This window comes from Dioscorea cayenensis, chromosome 14 (genome assembly GCF_009730915.1).
Source record: "Dioscorea cayenensis subsp. rotundata cultivar TDr96_F1 chromosome 14, TDr96_F1_v2_PseudoChromosome.rev07_lg8_w22 25.fasta, whole genome shotgun sequence".
NCBI lineage: Eukaryota > Viridiplantae > Streptophyta > Magnoliopsida > Dioscoreales > Dioscoreaceae > Dioscorea > Dioscorea cayenensis.
Window position 1 is genome coordinate 10,852,685 of NC_052484.1, and position 22,105 is coordinate 10,874,789.

The window sequence follows — 22,105 nt, forward strand, 5'->3', positions numbered from 1 at the left end:
GATTTGAGTTTACCCAAAAAAGTTAATAGAGAGAAGAACTAAGAGTAAGACTACTAGTTATAACTATCATAATTCTCAAATCTAATTTAATACAAACTCTATGGCTTCATCTAAAAATAATTGGAATTTGTTAAATTAGTTGATTTGGTTAATCTCATTTATATGTAAATGCATATATATATATATATATATATATATATATATATATATATATATATATATAATTAAACAGTTGAATATTCAAGTTTTAATACATAAACCACCAACACAATAGCTGAATGGTATTAAATTTATTTCTCATATGGAGATCAAAGGTTTGACTCACTCCCAAACCATGGTTGGGAATTTAGTGGGTGCGATAGTTGGATGGCTTGTCCACAAAGTTAAAAATTAGAAAACCCAATTTTAATACATAAATTCGGCTATAATTGATTAATAAATTAGTCTTTTTCTGCATTGACCATGAAGTATTTTGTTAATCGCTCAATTAAGTTAGGGGCTAATGGTTTGGAACCAATATACATTCAACAATACCCATTAAAACTCCCAAACTCAAGTATGAAATGTACAACATGTTATATATATATAAATATTGTTAAGTTTAAATAAATGTAACTTTTAGGCCAAAAGATATAAACTTCCAAAAGCATCTATTGAGTGTGATTAAATTAATAATATGTTTTGAAAGAGTATTGTGACTTTTCAATGATATTATTAGTCCAAAAAGATATGATACTTCACAAGCATCTTTTGAGGGTTAATGGTTTCATTAAGAGAAAAAGTTGTAACTATTCAAACGAGTCCTTTGGAGGCTATAAATATTGGCTAATTCAAACAATTTCTTTTTAAAGAAATTATTTGCATTCAAACACCTTTTTCTTCAATTTTTCCTTACAAAGTAGTGAGATTTTGAAAAATCATATTTTCCCTAATTGTGATCTTGGATTGTATCATGGGAGAGACCACATAAACCCCTCTTAGGAAATCTTTATGATGGGGCACGTAAGTCTCTCTCAAGACAACTAAAACATACCTCCGAATTTATCTTGTTTATTCAATTTCTACACTTTGTATGGCAAGTAAGAACTCCAACCCTATACATTCCGAACACAAAGTAAATTGGCATGGTAATAGGACATAGTTTGTAATATTTGGCAATTAAGGAGGTAATATGTGCACATAAATGATATTTAATTGACTTTTTGGCACCTTGACATTGAACATTATGGAGGCCTATACGTATTTTAGTGATAATATAGTTTTTTATTAATATATATATATATATATATATATATATTCTTAAAGTTAAAAAAAATATATATTTTGAACTTATATAAATATATATATATAACTTTAATTTTAAACCAAACCAAGAAAAACAGTGAATTTTGATCTTTATTTATATCCTAACAAATAACTTACTCATGGACAAATTTAAGGACGGGCTTTCAGTAGAATGAACTTCAACCTCCACTATAAAATAAAAACTTTACTTCAATGTTAGTTAAAAAATTTTATTAAAACTATAATGATGTATATATATATATGTATGGATGTTTATAAAAATATAGTTTTTTTAAAAATCATTTTTAAAAAATAAAAATAAAAACAAAAATAATTAGCACAAAACATTTTTTGGGTTTTAAGAAACAGGAACCACAACATTAGCAAACTACCCCTAAGCCATCCCTTATCTCCTGTTTCCATAAAATATTGGGAAGTAGAGGTGGCAAAATGGGTACTGGCACGATTGCATAACTGGACACAACAAGGTCTAAAGCACGTATGGGTTTGGTACAAATGAATTCGTGTCAGAAATGGGTCGACACGATTAAGACTTGTTTAAATTAAACGGTTTCGTGTCGTAATCATGTCAACTCGTGTAAGACACGAATATAAGGGTAAAAACATAATTTAGCCAATATATATAAATATATGTACACATCTTATGCAAAAAAACCTAGATCCAGAGTCCAAACGGCTGCTCTTTAGTTCTACTTAAGAAACTCCTGAAAGAAAAAATGTTCGCCTCCAAACCTTTGCCCAAGAGTCGCCTACCTTCTCCTTCACAGCTCCACCTCCAAATCTTTGCCCAAGAGTCGCCTACCTTCTTCCTTCTTCCTTCTTCTTCATGTAGCGGTTTTTTTTTTTTAACTTTTTTGACATTTTTAATATTTTTAATTTATTTTTTTTATATTTTTAAAGTATCAATATTAATTCGGATTTTAACTTTGAATTATCAATTCCATCAGATTTACATAATCTTATTTTTTTTATTTTATATTTTTGATAGTTTTATTATTTTGATTTTAATATTTGAAAATATTAATTTTGTTGGATATCTTGATATGAAAGTGTAATATTTTTAGATTTTCTATTAAATTTTTTATATTTTTGAAGTATTAATTTTTTTTTTAATGTTTCCTCATTTGTGGGTTCGTGCCCATTTTTGTGTGTTTAATTCATTGTGTTTAACAATAACTAATTATTTTTTTATATAATTTTATATTATTTTTTCAGAAGTTATGAATTCAGAGATGACTCACAACTGGAAGGGGATGAGGAAAATGATATCAGTTAATTGGATAACAACGAAATTAACAAAGCACAACAAACGACTATGAGGAAAAGGAGGTTGACTGTACAAGTTTGACAAAATTTTGAATTGATTGAGGGTGATGGGAAAAAGAGAATAGCTAAATGCAAGTTGTGTGGTGTGCAATATGCTGCTCCATGTAAAAATGGAACTGACAATATGAGAAAACATTGGGATAAATAACCAATGAGTGATCATCAAGACATTAGCCAGTTGGTTTTTTCTCAAGGTACTTTGTGCAATCCTAACTTCAACTTTGAAAATTTTTAGAGAATTGTTGTGTAGTTGTGTCATTATGCATGATTTACCTTTTAGTTTTGTCGAATGGGTTGGTGTTAGATCTTTGTTGCTATACTTGACAACCAATATTAATCCTTTGAGTAAAAACACATGCAAACCTGATTGTTTAAAGCTATATCAGAGTGAAATAAACATAATCAAGTCCATGTTAGAGGCAATATTAGGAAGGATTAGTTTAACTTTTGACTGTTGGTCATCATTGACCACATATGGTTATATATGCTTAACTTCACATTTTATTAATAAGGAGTTTCATATACAAAAAAAGAATTTTGAATTTTTGTTTCATGCCACCACCTCACAATGGCATGTAGAATGTTTGTTTGAAAAAATTCATACATTGTTAACTGAATGGGGTATTGATATGAAGATTTTTTCACTTACTTTAGACAATGCCTCTACAAATTATGTTTCGGTTGAGTTGTTAAAAAATTAGTTGTGCGCAAAAGGACTTGTGAGGCTAGGTGAGTATTTTCATCATAGATGTTGTGCTCACATTGTAAATCTAGTTGTTCAAGAAGGTTTAAAGGAGATAGATGATTTAGTAATGCTAATTTGTGAAAGTATTAATTATGTGAAGGGTTCTTAAGTTAGAAAGCAAAAGTTTCTTGAATATGTAGCTCATAGTTCTCTTGATAACAGAAAGGGTTTAAGGCAAGATGTCCTAACTAGATGAAAATCCACCTTTATTATGCTTGATAGCGCATTGTATTATCAATATGACTTTATGCATCTAGAATTAAGTGATACAAATTACAAGTATTGTGTATCTAAGAGCAATTGGGAGAAGGTCCAAAAAATCAACAAGTTCTTAAGGCTTTTTTGTGATATTACATGTGTTTGCTCGGGCACAAAATATCCAACTACAAATTTGTATTTTCCTTGGGTGTTTGCTGCTCACTTATCATTGAAAGAAGAAATGAACAGTGATGATGAGTACATGGAATCTATGGTAAGTAGAATGTTTGCGAAGTTTGAAAAATATTAGAGCAAGCATAGCAAGATATTGGATACAACAGTGATTTTAGACCCAAGATACAAGTTTAATTTTGTTGAGTGGTGCTACAAGAAACTATATGGTGAGCTTGGGAATTTTAAATCCTATAAACTAAGGCCCTGTTTGGCTGGCACTAAATTCCATAGGAATGGTGTTCATTCCTATGGAATTTAGTATTACATAGGAAATTTTACAAATGGGTGTTTGGACATACATTTTATAGGGTAAAATTACTATGGAAACATTGGATTCCATAGTAATTTTTAAAAGTGGGGGAACCAAAATATTTTGGTTCCTTTGTTTTACGGGCTGGGGGTTGGGTTTGCCATCCTGTGCTTGGGCATTCAGAGAAAAGACAAGGGCTAGCAGCTGCGCCTCTGGTCACCTCCGTCACCAAGCCGTCGGTCGCCTCCAGTCACCACGCCTTCGCCACCATGCCTTCGGTCGGCTCCTGTCACCATGCCTCTGGTCGCCTTCGGTTACCACACCTCCAATCGCCTCCGGACTGGTATGGTTTCCTTTGCTTCTCCAAATCTACCCTCTGATCCAATTTTTTTTTTCTTTTTCTCAATCAAAGATCTCGACTTTGCATTTCGAATCTATAAAAAGATCTCAACCAATGTATATATTAATGAATGTTCTTCGTAGTCAGTCAACCATTCTAGATTTTGGTGATGCAGATGTAATTAATTGGATGATAACATCAGCATCAGTTTAATAATCTTTTTATGGTGATGTAGATGTAATTAAATCTTTGAATTAGTCATCCACTCCCTTATAAATTGTTCTTTTATAAAAGATATTTGAGTTGTTTAAGTTCTGTCCACTTATTTTGTTGATGGAGTTAATATCAATATGTTACTTGATTAGATGAGATTAATATTTAAACGTGTGATGTTAACTATTAAGAAACAACAACCAGAATTAAGGCAAATTAAGAAATAGCAAATTAAGGCAAGGTTTGTCTGCACATTTCTATGTTTTGGTGCAAGCTTTTGCTATGATCACTCTTAACTTTCCTATACATTAGTAGTCTAACTTCCTACTTGAATATTAAAAACTTGGAGGGCATCAAAGATGGAAGTTATCTCACAGTAGTTCTTTCTGTAAAGTATATATCTGATGAGCCATGAAGCTGCAACATATATTCTTGTTAATCTTAATGGTTATTATTTCAAACTTGGGCATTATAATTAATACTGGTTAATTTAGAAGGTTTGTTATGTTTTCTTTAATTAGAGAAGATGCATGAAGCTTGTGAAGCTAATCCACCGATGCAAAACTTCACACATCTTATATATATATAGAATAGATCGAATGTTAATTAGTAGAATGTTACTATGCATAAACTAGAATGTTAAAATTTGTAAGATTATTTAATAATATAATAATATATGTTATATTATGATGATAACCTTTCATTGATCAATTCAATTCAATCGAAATTCATCAAGCAATTATAAAAACTGAGAAATTCTAAAAAACTATATAAAAAATCTCAAATTAAATAAATTATTCTCATTTAAATAACTTGCATGTGTTTTAATTCATGATTAAATAGAGTTTATCAAATACAAAAATTATCCCTATTCTAATTTTTAACTTATTAATTGTTAGTAGAATTACTTTTAGCTAGCACATGGAGATAAATCCTTTCATATAAAGAGAGACTCCTTACTAATAAATGTCCAGTTCTTGTTGTTGACATCAGTTGTAATAGACTAGTAAAAGCACATATTTTGTCTACAAATTGGTTTTAATTTTTAGTGAGATATTAATTTGACCTTGCTCTTTTTGAGGAATAAAAGGGGTGATAGAGAATATGGAACAACTTCTCTGATCTTTCTCTCCTAATTTTACTAGTCCTCATCATTAACCAACAAAACTCAATGACCATAAACTGATGACTTCTGGAAGTTTTAACTCTAACTATCACCTTTTACAATACTGCCTATATTTAATGCAGTAGGATTTCTGAACTTTTTAAAATTGTCTATATCTTTGATTTCCTCAAAGTAACTTTCTTTTGGTTTGAAAATTTTGCTATTCATAATCAATCATTGTGCTTTTTAGAGCTTGCAGGCATGATACGTTTGTCGAATCATGAGATAATATTTTCTACTATTAACAAGCCAATGCTTCTTAACAGTGTTGGTTGATGGGCGACCATGTTCCTAGTCTTAATCCCTAATAGCCATTTGCTTGGTTAATATGTATATTTTTGCATGCATATTTCCTACACAAGAACAATGCTATCTGAACTTGTTCATGGAGTGAATTTATTAGAGCTTTGTTACTGCCATGGAAACAATGGTATGGAATAAATTTATACTTTGAGCACGTATTTTGTCCGACATACCATATAGTTTATTTAGACTCCTCTAAACCTTACTGTGTTTTGGAGGACATGTAAAGATATGGTGTCCATAGACAAAATAGAGGACTCTCTGACCTTTCATGTTATTTTGCTAATCAAATTCTTATCATTTGTATGACTTTCTATAGATGGAAAACCAAGAGAAGACCGACACAAGGGCCAAATGGAATGAAAATCATAGGTCTCATCTAGTGAAATTATTAGGTGATTACAACGTTCCAGCGTACCACTCACAAAGTGGATGGACTAAAGAGGCATGAAATAGAATATTGCATGACATGATAATGAAATTCACTAATTTAAAATGCACCGTTGTACAAGTTAAAGCATTAGAGCAAGAGATGAAAAAAATTTACATGCATCTGAAGAGGTTTACCGAATTGAGTGTCTTTGGATGGGATTATGAAAAAAAAATATGGGTGAAGCCACTGAAGAAGTTTGGGCACCACTACTTGAGGTATATATTTTTATCACATAATTTACAAACTTTATGTAATAATTTATCTTAATCATTTTCATCAGAATATGCAGAGAAATAAAAAAGTTGGAATAGGGCATCAAAAACCCTTTCCATATTTCACGGCACTGCAGGAGATTTATGAGGGTAAAAAATTGTTGTTTATTAATGTTTGCTTTAAAGATTTGTTCATATATTTTCTAATAATTTGTACATTTATTACACAGGAAGATATACAGAAGGAAGATGCTCGCGTGATGTAGATTATTATGCAAATATGTCAATGGACACTCCATCTCCAAGCATTCCGGCTCCACATGATCCCATCCAATCATTGTCTACACCCGAAATAGAGATAGAGGATCGTGATTTTGCACAAGTGGAGCCTCCATGCAGTCAACCAAATATTTTCCAAGCCCAAAACTCATGTAGTGCAAGCCGGCGAAGGTTAGGAGATGAAGTGCAAAGAAGGAAAAAGGACCGAAAGTGAAAAAATGTTCAAGAGTCATTCATAGAACAATATATAGATATGCGTCAAGCTGAAACAGATAGATATATTGATGCTATGAAAATGAACCGGGTAAAGGAGAAGTACACTATAGGAGAATGCATGGTGGCATTTAATGTGTTGTGTGATCAATTTCCAGATGAAAATTTTGCTAAAATTACAACATTGTTTAAAGATAAGGATAATCGTGAAATCTTCTTGAGTCTCATCAATGAAGAACGGAAAGTGTTGTGGCTTCGGCAAATGATTAATTAAAAACAATGTTATGTTCTATGTTTTTTATATTTAGTTACAAGTAAAACATTATGTTTTATGTAAGACGTTTTGTTTAAATGACTTGAATCTCTTATATAAGGCATTATGCTTATAAGATGTGTTTATTTGTTTAAGATATACTTGTTTATTTGTTGACAGGTTTTTGAATTATTTGTAAATATTCTATTGCTTAATAACAAGAAAGAGGATGTTATAAATAAGGCAACATTGATGAAGTTACATATTGATAATTGTAGCCTCAAAATAAAACAACATCGATAAACTTACACATCAATTAAATTACATTTCTATGATAGTTACAGTAATCATTCCACATTTGCATTGTTATTTTATCTCTTTTGCGAGCACCTACAATACGGTCAGAGTTCAGTACATTGACATCATTTTGATATGTATCATCTCCATTTGGGACGGTAACTTCGTCAGCTCCATTACTGATTTCTTCGATGTCATCCGTGCCATTGTGAATACGTATGAAATTATGCAAGACACATGTGGCAACTAATATATCAGTATGGGAATCTATTGGATGAAAGGTTGCAAGTTTAAGTATAGGAAATCTCATTTTCAAGACACCAATAATGCGTTCAACATGATTTCCCAATGAAGCATGTCGCAAATTAAATAGTTCTTTGTAATTACTTGGTCTAAATCCTGTGCGTCCTTGCTCCTGTAAGTGATAACTCACACCCTAGTATGGAGCAATAAAATTTGGAGTATTTGCATATCCTGCATCCACTAGGTAATATTTATTGGGGGGACATGGAAGCCTTGGTCAATTGAATGCTGAAGTACTTTAGCATCAGAAGCAGAACCTTCCCAACCAGCCAAAACATATACAAAACGTAGGTTAAAATCGTATGCGACCATGACATTCTGGGATAATGTTTGTTTTTTATTTTTATAAGGATCTTGCAAGGCCAAAGAAATAGTGATTGAAACATATCTTCCATCAATAGCACCAATACAATCCTAAAATAAAAAAAAACCCATAATATTTGTTAGGAGAATATATAAAAAACATGAATAATAAATAAAAAAGACAATATAAAGATTTCTAACCTTGAAATATGGAAAAAAAAATGTCTTATTCTGGATAGCTGGTGATGTAGTTGTTGGTGGCAATTCTATGTATGTAGTCGCAAGAGTAGTAATAGCTTCAAGCACTTTTTTAAAATAACGGCTAACCGTTTCTGCTGAATGTTGAAAATATTCTTGCGCGTCACGATTATTAGCGTTGTGCGCAAGAGTGTACATAAACATTTCTAATTGTTCCTCGATTGTAACCCTTTTCGAGCTTCGAAGAAGATATCTTTCTCTTAAACAATTAGCAAGTGCTTGAAATATACGAGACTCCATATGAAATTCACGCTTACAACGTGCCTCATGACCTTCAAGAATTTCTTGAAGATATGCATCGCCTATTAATATTAACGTATGACAAGGCCTACTTTCTGAACTTACAGGAAATAAACTTGGTAAAATGGTGAACATAAATTCGTCATCATCTTCATTAATCTTTCTCAATTGATCCAGCTCCATATTGAAACAAAATACTTTGAGATGTAAAAATTTAAGCTGAAGAGAAATAAGTTTACAAATGGCATAAGAGTGTTGGCTTTAAATGGAGAGAAATTGTTAACGGCTAGTTTTTAAAAAACTCCAACAGCTAGTTTTTTTTAAAAAACTCTAACGGCTAGTTTCATTTTCAAAATTAAAAATTCTTATGGAAAAATTCCTGCGCACATCCAAACACTAATTCCATAGGAATTTTTCCTGTAGTAAATTTCATAGGAATCATTTCTGAATACTATGGAATAAAATTCCTACAGAAAAGTTTACTATACATCCAAACAGGGCAGAAAAGATGATCTCTTTATGAGCATTACTCAAATTTAAGCCAACAATTTCTGAGTTCATCATCTTCAATGTCATCGGAGAAAGCCAAGATGTCAAGAATGAATAAAGAAGTTGTTCAATCTTCAATGTCCAAAGATATATTAATGGTAAATTATTTGTTTCTATTACTATTATTTTATTTTTAAAATTCTGATATTATTGTTGCTATTTTTTTTTAATGATAACTTCTTTTTTCTTGTACGAAGTTGATTCATTTGAAAGTGTGGAAGCTACACCACAACAAACACAATTGGAGCTTTATTTGGAGGATCCTAGAATAGATAGGAAAATAAATTTGAATGTGTTAATATATTGGAAACCTAACCAATATAAATATCCTGAAGTTGCTGCAATGGCACGAGATATCCTATCTATTCCCATCTCCACTATTGCATCTGAAAATGCCTTCACTGTTGGAGGAAGAGTTCTTGATCGTTATAGGAGTTTCTTGAAGCATATCTATTCCCATCTCCACTATTGCATCCGAAAGTGCCTTCAGTGGTGGAGGAGAGTTCTTGATCATTATTGGTGTTCCTTGAGGATTGATATTGTAGAAGCATTAATTTGTACTAGATATTGGTTATATGGAGATCAAGCTAATTTAATAAGTTGTGTCTTTTATTATTTTTTGTTTATGATATGCTTTAGTATATTGTTGAAAGTTTGTTTCTTATTTTTGTTGAAATATTTTAGTTTTAGAAATTTGTTATCAATTTGTGAGATAACATTGTTTTTTTGTTGTTATATATAATATTCTTGTTTTATCTAGTTCAAATGTAGTTGCAATTGAAGAGTTTGAAGAACTTACAAACAACATCATGGATCTCACTATCAATAGCATAGATGGAAAGGAAAGGGGATCTTTCATTATCAAATTCTATCAAAACTTGATTTGTATTTTGGTTGTGTTAAAACCACTTGTGTTGCATTGTTGCTCTAGGAATTATTGAAAATGTTGTGATGTAATTGATGTTCAAGGATTGTTTGATTACTCCTATTATTTTTAATGTTTTATTTGATGTATGTTGGATTTTAGATATTTAAATAGTTATGTATGTTGAACTTAAATATCTAAGTATTGATATATGTTTGTTAGATTTTGAGTACTCCTTCATTTGTTTTTCCTTTGCGCAGTTTATATTTATTTATTATGTGCTTGGGGCTTGCACAAAGTGGAGTTGGCCTTGACTTGAGAACTGAGTTTTAGTTTTTGTGTAGCTTGGATTCATTTATGATGTGCTAGAGGTTTTGCAACAAGTGGAGTTGGTTTGAGTCTTTTGTGAGAACTGTTCTTTACACACACACATATCAAGACAACTTGCTTGTAAATGCCAATTAGAGTGGGTAATTGCTAACATGCTTTATCTAAAAATCATATTTATTCATATAATCTTAAGTGTGTTAAGTGGGTTGACACGACCCAATCCAATTACACATTGAAAGGGTTAAGTGGTCGGGTCATGTTACACGCTTCATATATGGGTCGTGTATGTGTTTAGAAAGTTAGACAAAATTAATAATCGTGTTATATCTGTGTCTAGCATTTTGGTGTTATATTTTTTTTTCTTGACAAGACACGATTAGACCCGTTTACATGAATTGTCGTCCATATTAGGAAACCAAAAATAGAATAAGACAAAAATCAAAGGTTTGACTAGTGGTATGCAATCAATTTTCTCTGTTATATTTACTTAAATACATATATTGTACAAATTTCCCAGACAAATAAATCAAGGAAAAAGCCAGCACATTAACATGTCCAAATACATGAACACTCTTTGTAGTCAAAGTAAATAGTAATACAAAACCAAAAATAATAATAATAATCGTTAAGTTTAAATCTTCAAAGGTTTTAAAATCTTATTAGTATAAGCATATAAATATTTATTGTATAAGAAATTAATATTTAAATTTTTTTTAAATTTAATACTTGATAAATTTCATATCTTTCATCAGCTAATTTTTTAAAATTAAAAATTATAAATTAACTTCTTCATTTTTTATAGTTTACTGCTTGATTAATTCTCTATCCTCTTCTAACCAACCAATCTATTTCCAAGCATAATGTAGCGGCTAGTAACTAACATCCATATTTTCTATTATATATCGACATTCTTTTCTAAATTTTTTATTACTTTATATCATTAGTATTTTTTATCTTTGTTATTAAGTTCTTGATAGCTATACTCATCAATCCCATACATTTTCTTCTCAGCGAATCTTCTATATTTACTACTCAAGTTACCAAATTCTATTGTTTTAACATTCTTCTGTTATTTTAATTTATATTGTTTTCAATTTATATTTATCAATCTTTTTTAATTTATAAAAATTTAAATATGTCAAACAAAAAAAAATGAATCTAGTTATGCAGAAACCAAGAAAAAAAATTAAAAATTTAATATAATCTCAAAAAGGGGCTATTGATGAACTTTTAATAAGAAATAAAAAAAGATTTAGAAAACATGGAAAAGTGTCCTTTAAAGGAACAAGTTAGTAACTTTGTTGAGTTAAATGATATTGAAATATAAGGATAAGTTAGTGAAAAGTCTAAAATAGACCATCAAAACATTTTTTTCCCCACATATTATATTCAAAATTTGGCAAATGGAGAGAAACATGAAAGATGATTGTTGGTTTAGTAGAAAGACTTAGATAAAGTATTGATAAGTGTATATTTACGCATCATTCAATATTATTTTGTCCACTTATTCAGCATGTATTAGAGTATTTTTGTGAAAGATGATGCTAAATATGGTGAAAATTGAATTCTCAGGTACTGGGCAGTGTTTAAGGAGGAGAGAGAACCAAAAGAAGCAATTAAGAGCCCAAATAAAGAAGATTGAGCACTCTCGACATCAACAACCGAAGAACAGGCTAAACAAAATACCTTACGAGCACCTTACGGCCGGACTTATAGTCGTAAGCCTCAACCAGAGAACCTTGTAGCCATGCTTATGCCCGTAAGGGGGAGTATAAGAATCAAATAGAGGAACTTAAGGGCATGATGTACGACTGTAAGCCATACCATAAGGGTTGTCTAAAAGAGCTTACAAGGAGCCACATATGCCCATAAGATCCATCCAGAGAAGATTACACTTGATCTTTTATAACCGTAAGCTGGGCAGTAACATTAAGACTGAAGACCTTACAAGCGGGAATTACGGCCATAAGTTTGCCTGTAAGGCACATGACCCATCATTTTCAGCTCCTTACGGCTTCGTTCTTACGCCCATAAGTGGCTAGATATAAAAGAATTTGACGAGGATTTTGAAGTAATCTTTTGACAACCAAGTCTAGGAAAAGAGGGAAGAGTTTCTCTAGATTTCTGAGGGTGATTCATCATGGAGAGGAGACTTACCCACCCTCAAGGAAGATAGTTGAAGTCATTGAGGAGCACCTTCGAGCGTTTGTGGAAGGAAAAGGGAAGTTCATCAACAATATCAAGGGACAAGATAGAAAATGGGATTTTATGCTTTCAATCATGTTTGTTGTCTCTTGTGAATTGTTTGATTATTCTCCTTTGATGGAGAACTAATTTGTAGGTGTTTGGCCATAAATGAACTCTAGGTCTATGATTTGATTGACTTTGGTTGCGGATCTTTCTTGCTTTTACATTGATTTTCAATTGTAATCCATTAATTTTGAATTCAATTGCTGGTATATATTGTTTTGAATGCTATTGAGAGCTCTAGATTCATATTTGATGTGATTGTGTGATGAACAGAGAAACCCACCTAGCATAGGCAACCTGCGATTGAATAGGATATAATAGTGATAGAGATTAATAATCATATACCATGCTTATTAGAAACTCAATGGTACATTGAGTCAAATGCCACAATAAACAATAATGTAATTGTCACACATAAGTAGGTATCACTACAACAAAAAATGCCATTTGCGACACATTTTTGCGACAAAAAATTCAAAATGTGTTGCAAAATGCAATTTGCAACATAATAAAATATGTCGCGTTTCAGATGTCACAAATTTTTGCGACACTTTTGAAAAATATGTCACAAATTTTTGTGACGGAAGACAAAAACGTTGCAAAGCTCATAACAATTCATGGGCGTTCTAAGACAATATTGGCAATTCAATTTACAGTGACATGCGAAATTTTGTGCGACACATTTTGTGTGTCACAAATTGTGTTGCAATTATCAAATTGTGTTGCAATTGTGTGAGACTTTTTACAACATACATTGCGACATATTTTGATTGTCGCAAAATTTTTATATGTCACAAATTATGTTGCAACTGTATGAGATTTTGTGCAACAAATCTTCAAAACATTTTGATTATCACAAATCGTGTCACAAATTATGTTGCAAATTTGTGACATTTTGAAACACATTTTTATTGTCGTAAATTATGCGCAAATTAATTATTTATAAGAAACAAAACTGCAACACGGTTTATGATTATTTGCAACAATTTTTGAAACATTTTTAGAAACATATTTTAAAGCCTAATTTACAATCCTCAACAATGACTTTTATAGTATTTTGCAAAATAAATAATTCGATCTATAAGTATCCAATACAACAATCCAATAGAAAATATAATAGTCCAAACATCTAATACAACAAACCAATAAAAAACGTAATAGTCCAAACATCTAATAGGGCAATCCAATACAAACTATAATAGTCTAAACATCTAATATAATAATAGAAAGTTATAAAAGTATCTAATGTAATAATCCAAAACATCACATTCATTTTGTTGCAATTTCATCGACACTCTTATCTTGCTTTTGGGTTGAAGGCCGAGGTTGTTCAACATTAACTGAAGAGTATTAAGGGGCAATGGGAAACAGACTCCCAAATCCTGGCATCAACAAGTACCATTCGAAACTCCATCGTCGACAGGCGACGAAATTCCCCACCTGCCGTCCGGCTTGATTGGCTCAACAACTTTAACCGATCCATCAGTTAATCCAATTGCAAACTGATTTGGCTCCTGTGGGTGAATTGCAATCACCAGAGGATACACTGGAGGGTTACTGCAATGAAAATTGTACATATTATTACATGTTATGAAAGTATAAGTGGTTGTTTTATGAATTATGAGTTTCCAAATGTTAAATTATAGGACGCCAGGTTCAGTATAATAAACCACGTACCTGTTTGCAACTGGAGAAGATAAATAAGCAGATGGTGCAATGCGGCATTTTAATCTCAAATCATCGACATCAAACACACTGATGTTTGCATCACAGAAGCCCACATATACCAGTTGCTTATTGCATGAATAAGCGGTATGGGATATCGGCAAAGAAAGACTACCTTGGGGAACCCACTGAAATCCAAAACAAGTATCATAAGAAAATATTTTAAACAAAACAGTAGTTCATGAGTCTCAAAAGATGGTTACCTGACGGATCCTTTCTGCTTTGGATGCATTGTAAATTGATATTTGTGTTTCATGGGATACTAACAAGCGAATTTGATCGGAATAGAACTGGACTCAAGTATTACCAGCATGTAGTTTCCCTGCATGCAATTGAATTGCAATGGATTTCTTTTTCTACCAGCTGCCGCCTGTCAATGTTCCATATACATAGCTGCAGCAACGATCAATATGAATATAATCATTAAGCAAACCATCTCAGAGTAAGAGATAGCTTTTCACTAGCAAAAATAAGAGACATAACCACCAGTCAACTTGTCAAGTAGGGGAAAGAAGAAATTCAACTCTACCTAAGCATCAACACCAGAAGAAACCATGATGCCAAGATTGTTGGAAAAGGCAAGTCCAGTTATGCGCTTCTGATGACCACTCAGTTTTGTTTTAACCTGAATCAAAATCATAAGAACTAGTAAGCATTAATGGAAACTGGTGCTGAGAATCCAAAAACTGATTAGCAGAATAAGACTACCTCATCCACCCAAACATTATAAATGTGTATAGTAATATCTTCCGTTCCAATAGCGATGATGTTATTATCTAGTAGATAGAAGGCTAAATAAGTCAAAGTAGGCGGCGGCATGAATGCCGTCATTACCTAAAAAAGATAATATAAATGTGTTGATGTCAAAGACAGATGACAGAATCAAGACCATGGACATAATTATTTAATTAGCAATGCTGCAATGGTTTACCTTGAATGTCATCATGTTGAATAAATAGACCTTCCCTCCACATGCCGACATGACATATGAATCATTATTTGGAATGCTATGCAAGGAACTACTTCTTCATGGTTGGTATCTGATGCATCATTGGTCATAAGAAGACCACTGTTTGGTTGCCAATGCTGTGGAACAATACTGGCAGTGGCCTTTAACTTTAACCCCCAACCAAGTTAGAACTTAGATGTTCGCAAAAAAATTCCATCAATAAGCAAGTAAAAGAAGTACTAGCCCTTACCTTGCCACTAGGATTTTGCTCATTCCGACTCCATTTCCACAATCTTTGGATAGCATTTGATCCTAGAGCGAACAAACCACCTCCAGAATTTGTGTAAGGAAGTCTTGCAAGCTGAACAATTTCGCAACCATCATACAAGGAAATAAAGACAATGTGCACCAAGAAGCACAAACTGACTATAAGGGTAACAACATTCACCTTGCTGGCAGGCTCTATGCCTTCTGGCATTGAAACAACATGGCAATGAAGTGGGTACTGAATTTTAGACAATTCCCATTGTTTGGTCTTATCAAATAAATCCTCCAAAATTCTGGGTTTAATCTCCATCCCCCTAGAAGAAAGTGATCCCCCATTCTGAAAAGAAATCCATAGAAGCAAGAAAAAACTCAAATACCTTTTTTTTTTTAAAACATTTAAAGTGCGATGCATAAATGATATTAAGATCAACATTTATATCCAAGAGAATATTCCATCTTTTGTGGTTAAAGTCAAAATCAATGTTCAAGATAAAAGTAGATTCATTAGATAGATCTATTCTAAACCCAACCATCCCACAATTAATTATACTTACAAGCATAGAAGATGGCTTTGCAGGAGAGCTTCCGTCTAAGCGATCCACCTTACTTATGCTTGGGGAGATGCTTGCAACCATAGGAGTACCCAAAACATAATTGAAAACATAGTATTCATGAGGGTGTTCTTGGGAAAGTATATTGTATGTTAAGGTTATCAGTCTACCACCTTGACAGGAGAACTTTCATATTGAGCTCTGAATGCTTCAAAAGATTGACTTCCAAAAGGTCACAGAGATCTATGTCCTTTTGCATTGGCAAGTATCTGAAAGCCATTGTCCATTGTTGTAATAGCAAGCAGGTTTCCTACTTTATTGAATCTCAATCACGAGAGAGACTGTTGTGGTTAATGCTAATGAATCAAAGATCTTGCAATATATTTATATAATTCTATGGCAATAATATAGAAACTGACCTGAAGTCCACCGTCTACATCTGTGCATGTGAGCATGTTCACATTGTCCACATCCCAAAACTTTATTTGATTTTCTTCACTAGCAGCCAAAAAGTGGTTTTGGGTAGCGTCAAACTAAACAACACCAGATGATTTTTTTTCCGGAAACCAACATATGTTCTCTTTATTACCCTTCACTTTCATTCCACTCAACAAGAAATGAGTCTTCTTCTTTGCTAGTTCCACAAGAAAACAATCTACACAGCAAAGAGAACATATACGAGCGCTATGCTGTAACATGAGAATTCCTTAAAAAGACTGAATTTAAGCTTTCAACATTACAAAGAGAATATATATAAGTGTTGTGCTGTAACATGAGGATTCCATAAAAGGATTAAATTCAAGCTTTCTACAAAGCAAAGAGAACATCAGTGTAGTGCTATAATATAACAATTCCATAAAAGAAATGAATTCAAGCTTCTGTTCTCAATTTAGAATCTCAGACTCGCATGCTTCCATCAGAGCTATATAACATTGTCGTGCACAAATGCCCAAGAGCATCATAGTCCACTCTAGATCCTATGTTATCATATAGCCATGCCTTGATTTTCCCATCAATAACAGTTGAGAAAACAAATTGCATTAAGGAATAGGATCAAGATGTTAGTATATGAACTGAAATAAAGAAGGGTTCACTTATAATGTCGTGAAAAATCATGCATTTAGACTAATAATGATCGGATAAGTCTGTCGTTACCAGTTTAATAAAAAAAGATTAATACTATTTATATACAACTTTTGTTCACCAAATAGACAACTCAACTAATTAATAACCTTTGACTCTTCTAAAGGTCACCAACATCTCAAGGATCTCCAGGTTGCTTGAATGGTTATCGGTGTTTAGCTTGCACATTTATAAAACTCACAAAATTTGAACAAACACTTAAAAACCAAAGCTTGGACAAAAGATTGAAAATTTCCATCAATTTAGTAGGTGCAACACACTGCTCAAAAGACATCAATTCAATAAATCTCCAAAACAATCAACCAAACTACCAAATTTATCACATGTCCTGAATTCCTTGTAAAATTCAATGAAAAACATTCTCATAAGAAATTTCACAAAAAATTTACACGCTTATTATACCAAAACTAGATCATGTAAATTTTTTGTAATTTTGATTTACTTCCAACTTAAAGCTTTAAATTAGTGAAGTAAATCAAAATTGAGTTATTTAACATGATCATCAGAGTGGCAGAAAGTAAGAAAGAAGAGGAAACCAAAACTAGAGAAGAAAAGCGTACCATGTGGTACTCCTTGTCAGCTCCATTGAGATCCATGTAGTACTCCGTCTCCACGTACTGCTCCCCAAGGTTGTCAGACCCGGACCGACCCGACCGATTCAACCGGAAAAACCGGGAACCGCCATGTAGCGGCCTGCAGATACTCCCATTGACCCGGGTATTAAAAACCCGTGTTAACCCGAGAACCCTGCGGTTCAATCGGGAACCGGTTGACCCGTACGGGTCAATCGGGTCACAATGTTTAATTTTTTTTTACATTATTTAATAATTTATTATTATTTTCTGATTAAAAATCACACAATGGTGTATATTTATTAATATTAATTTATAATTTATAATCAATAAATAGAATTACAATATATATTATAAACATACCAACAAAAATTAACATTTAAAAAAATAAAAATATATTAATGTGTTACGTAAATACTTTTTAAAAAAATTTAATTTATTAAGAAAAATAAAAACAATAAATGAGTGTAATTTTTATTATAAAAAAATATAAAAATTAAAGTATTCTAATTAAATAAAAAAAATATAAGAAAATTTAAAAACAAAAATAAAAAAACTCAATTGAGATATAAGAATTAGTGAATTAAATTTCTTATTTATTTTTAACAAAATCAACAAATAAACAAATAAATAAATAAATAACATCGAGAGAAGTTCGATAATTATATATTAATATATTAAATTTGTAAATATTTAAAAAAATGTAAAAAAATAAATGACATAATTAGAAAAACTCTCATCAGTATATAAGGTCATTTTATCAATTTAAATATCAAATTTGAGTAGGTTTTTATAATATAATTATGGGTTTAATATTATATTTGCTTATTATTAATTATTATAATATTTTTTATATTTAATTATTGACCCCGGTTCAACCCCGGTTTGACCCGGTCGAACCCATTGACCCCTGACCCCTGGGCTTAGCCGGGTCATTGTCCGGGCCGGGTCTGACAACCTTGCTGCTCCCAAGGCTCAGTCTGATTATAAACCAATTTCTTAATAAAAATAAGAAATAAATTAAAGTTCGACAAGTGTCATACGAAAAGATAAGGCCAATGACTCTAGTGTCAATAGAAGAATGGAAATTCAATTTATTTAATAAAAACAAATGCGTGAATAGGGCTTCTCTTCCTTCAAATTTTGATGAATGCTCAAAATGAAACAATTTCCGAGTAACAATATGGATATTTTTTAAATTTCAAAATGAATCATGTATTTTTGCTTGGTTTTCTAAATGTATTGAAATCATAACTTTTAATTTTTAAAAAAAAAAATTAAGAGAAAAAAAAAACCTGGAAATTCAAGAAAATATCAAGGATCTCAGTAATGGCCCAGTTGCAGAAAGGGCACAACCCTCGATTCAGCTACAAATCTCAGCAGCAAACCCTACAAAACGTATGCCCACAAGAGATGAACACCACCCCCTTTCGCCGACCCATGCACACAAAGTACGCCTCCTCTACCGCCGCATCCTCCTTCCCTTCCTCCAATAACCTCATCAACGAAACCATCATTGGTGTGCTCGCCCCCTTCTCCTCCCCCCACTCCCCTCTAAACTGTCTCTCCATCGGTGTCCTCCTCCCCCTCCTCCAATAACCTCATCAACGAAACCCCATTAATGCAACACCAATGGGATTCATCACCTCTCCATCGGTGTTCTCGTGTTTGGGATCACAGTTTGGGATTTTAACGAGAACGCGAGAACGGGGAAGAAGTGGGAGAAAAAGCGAGGCCGAGTTTGTTTGCGATGGGCCAGAGAGGATCCGCGGATTAAACATAAATATTTATTTTGCATTTACACCCCCATCAAACACCATAATTATATAGTTTCATTTATTGGATGTCTCACATTATATTATTTTTCAAAATATAAATTTTATAGATATTGTTGCATTAATCAACTTCTATTATATATTATTGCTTGAAATTAGTTATGATTATAGTATTACTATATTACTTTGCATCGTTTGTTGATTATACATGAGTTGGAAAAATGGTCTGCATTTTGGGATATTTTTTGAGATATTTTGCGACATGACTATTTTTGTCTCACAGAATTCAGCATAATGACTATGGTTACTAATACATTATCTTGTATTGGATTAGAACATCTTCAAGTCAAGATGAACTTCGTGGCAAAAACCTCTGAATGATTTATACAAATGAATAATTAATTAGACCATGTCTATGCTTGTTGCAACCATTTGAAATCATAACTTTTGGCTGCTTGGTTTTCTATATGTGATGACTTACATATTTATATATGTACAACTATATATATATATATATATATGTATGTATGTATGTATATTAAAAAATAGTTTTATGAAAGATGTCTCAAATCACCACAAAATTGCTAAATACACTAAATTAAAGCCTAAAAGCAAATTCAAGAGAAAGGGGAGAAGAGAGAGAGACATAACAACTTAAATCACCAAGAATAAAGTTTTTGAAGCACTTATACCAAATAGTCATGCTTGATTTGTCAAGAAATCACCAAAACTTGTGAAGAAAGTAAAGAAGGGTGAAGGTAGAGGGCTGAAAATAAGGTATTTATGGAGCTGACTTGTAATTACCCACAAACAAAAACCCAGTTTTTTGGCTGAGAGAAATATTAATTTTTTATTGTTAAATTTTGTGACACATTTTGTGACATTAATAAATCATTGCAAATAATGTGGGGCAAACCAATTACATGATGGGCCTAAAATTTTGCGACACATTTTGCGATGCTAATAGATCATTGCAAATAATGTGTCGCAATCTGTGTCGCAAACCAATTACATATTGAGTCCCAAAAGTTTGCGACACATTTTGCAACGTTCTTGGATGGTTGCTTTTTTGCGACGTAATTTAGTTCTTTTTGCATTGTTTTTTTATTGTTTGTCACACATTGTTGCAATTTGTGTCGCAAATTTGCAACACTTTTACGTGTCACAAATTTATGTGTCACAAATAGCATTATTTTTCTTGTAGTGTATGTAGGTAGCTTAATTTCTCAAGCAAGTGAATTAAGTGCCATCTATTCTTTAAAGTCTTTTAAATTTGCAAAATTTTTATTTATTTATTTTTATTTTCAATACCCAGCATGAGTTCAAACCCCACCAGTGCATTTGTGCTAATTAACCTTGCTTGATCCTTTGGCTAAGGTGTGTACTGGTGGGTTAGGGCAGGGTAAATAGGTCTAAGAAAACTAGCTAGAGCACAAGCAAGTTTTGATTTACCCTTTGGGTGAAGCATCGTCCTTGTGGATCAGTCCTAGCAGTTCTGGTTAACTTGCACATGACTCTTTCTATTTTAGATGATATACTAATTTTGCCCATTGGTTTCCTGACTTTTCAAAATTGATGTCCAAGCTATCAATTCAAAAGATTTTTGAAAAATTAAAGCTGCCTTTTGTCTTATCATTTATCTCTTCCCTTTTAGTTTAATATGAGCTAAAGATCTCTTTTCTTCTTCTCCTTCTTCTCATTTTCATTCTTTTTTATAGTTTAGTCTAAGTAAAAACTCTTGCCTTCTTCTTCTTCTTCTTCTTCTTCTTCTTCTTCTTGTACTAACGAATTTCTTGCTCCCCTCCCTACCTTTGACCTAACTATCCCAACCATGAAGAATTTCCTCCTTGTCATCTTATTTTTTATTTAAGCCCAACTTAATCTTTTACTTGTACTTTATTATTTCACTTATTGTCTTTATTAGATATAGATATAAACACTACTACATAACTGCACTTATGCAACGATTACTTTGCAGCGGTTATAAAACTATTACAATATGTTATTTATTGCACCGATTTTGTAGCGATTTTATATTGTTACGGACAATTTTCCAAGTAAGTATTACATTTGACTCAATACGTTGCAAAAACCGCTGCATATTAGGATAGATATGCAACAGTTATGTAAGCGTTACAAATGTTAAAAATAGCAACGGTTCATAACCGTTGCATATGCATTGTATTGCAGCGGTTCTGCGCATGGGTTATGATATGTAGCGGTTATGTAACCATTACAAATGTTAAAAATAGCAGTGGT

General features: G+C 32.1%; 1 pseudogene; it reads right to left on the reverse strand.

Moving 5' to 3' along the window:
- Nucleotides 1-14,024: 14,024 nt before the first annotated feature.
- On the reverse strand, nucleotides 14,025-18,123 carry LOC120275280 (annotated as a pseudogene).
- Nucleotides 18,124-22,105: the final 3,982 nt, after the last annotated feature.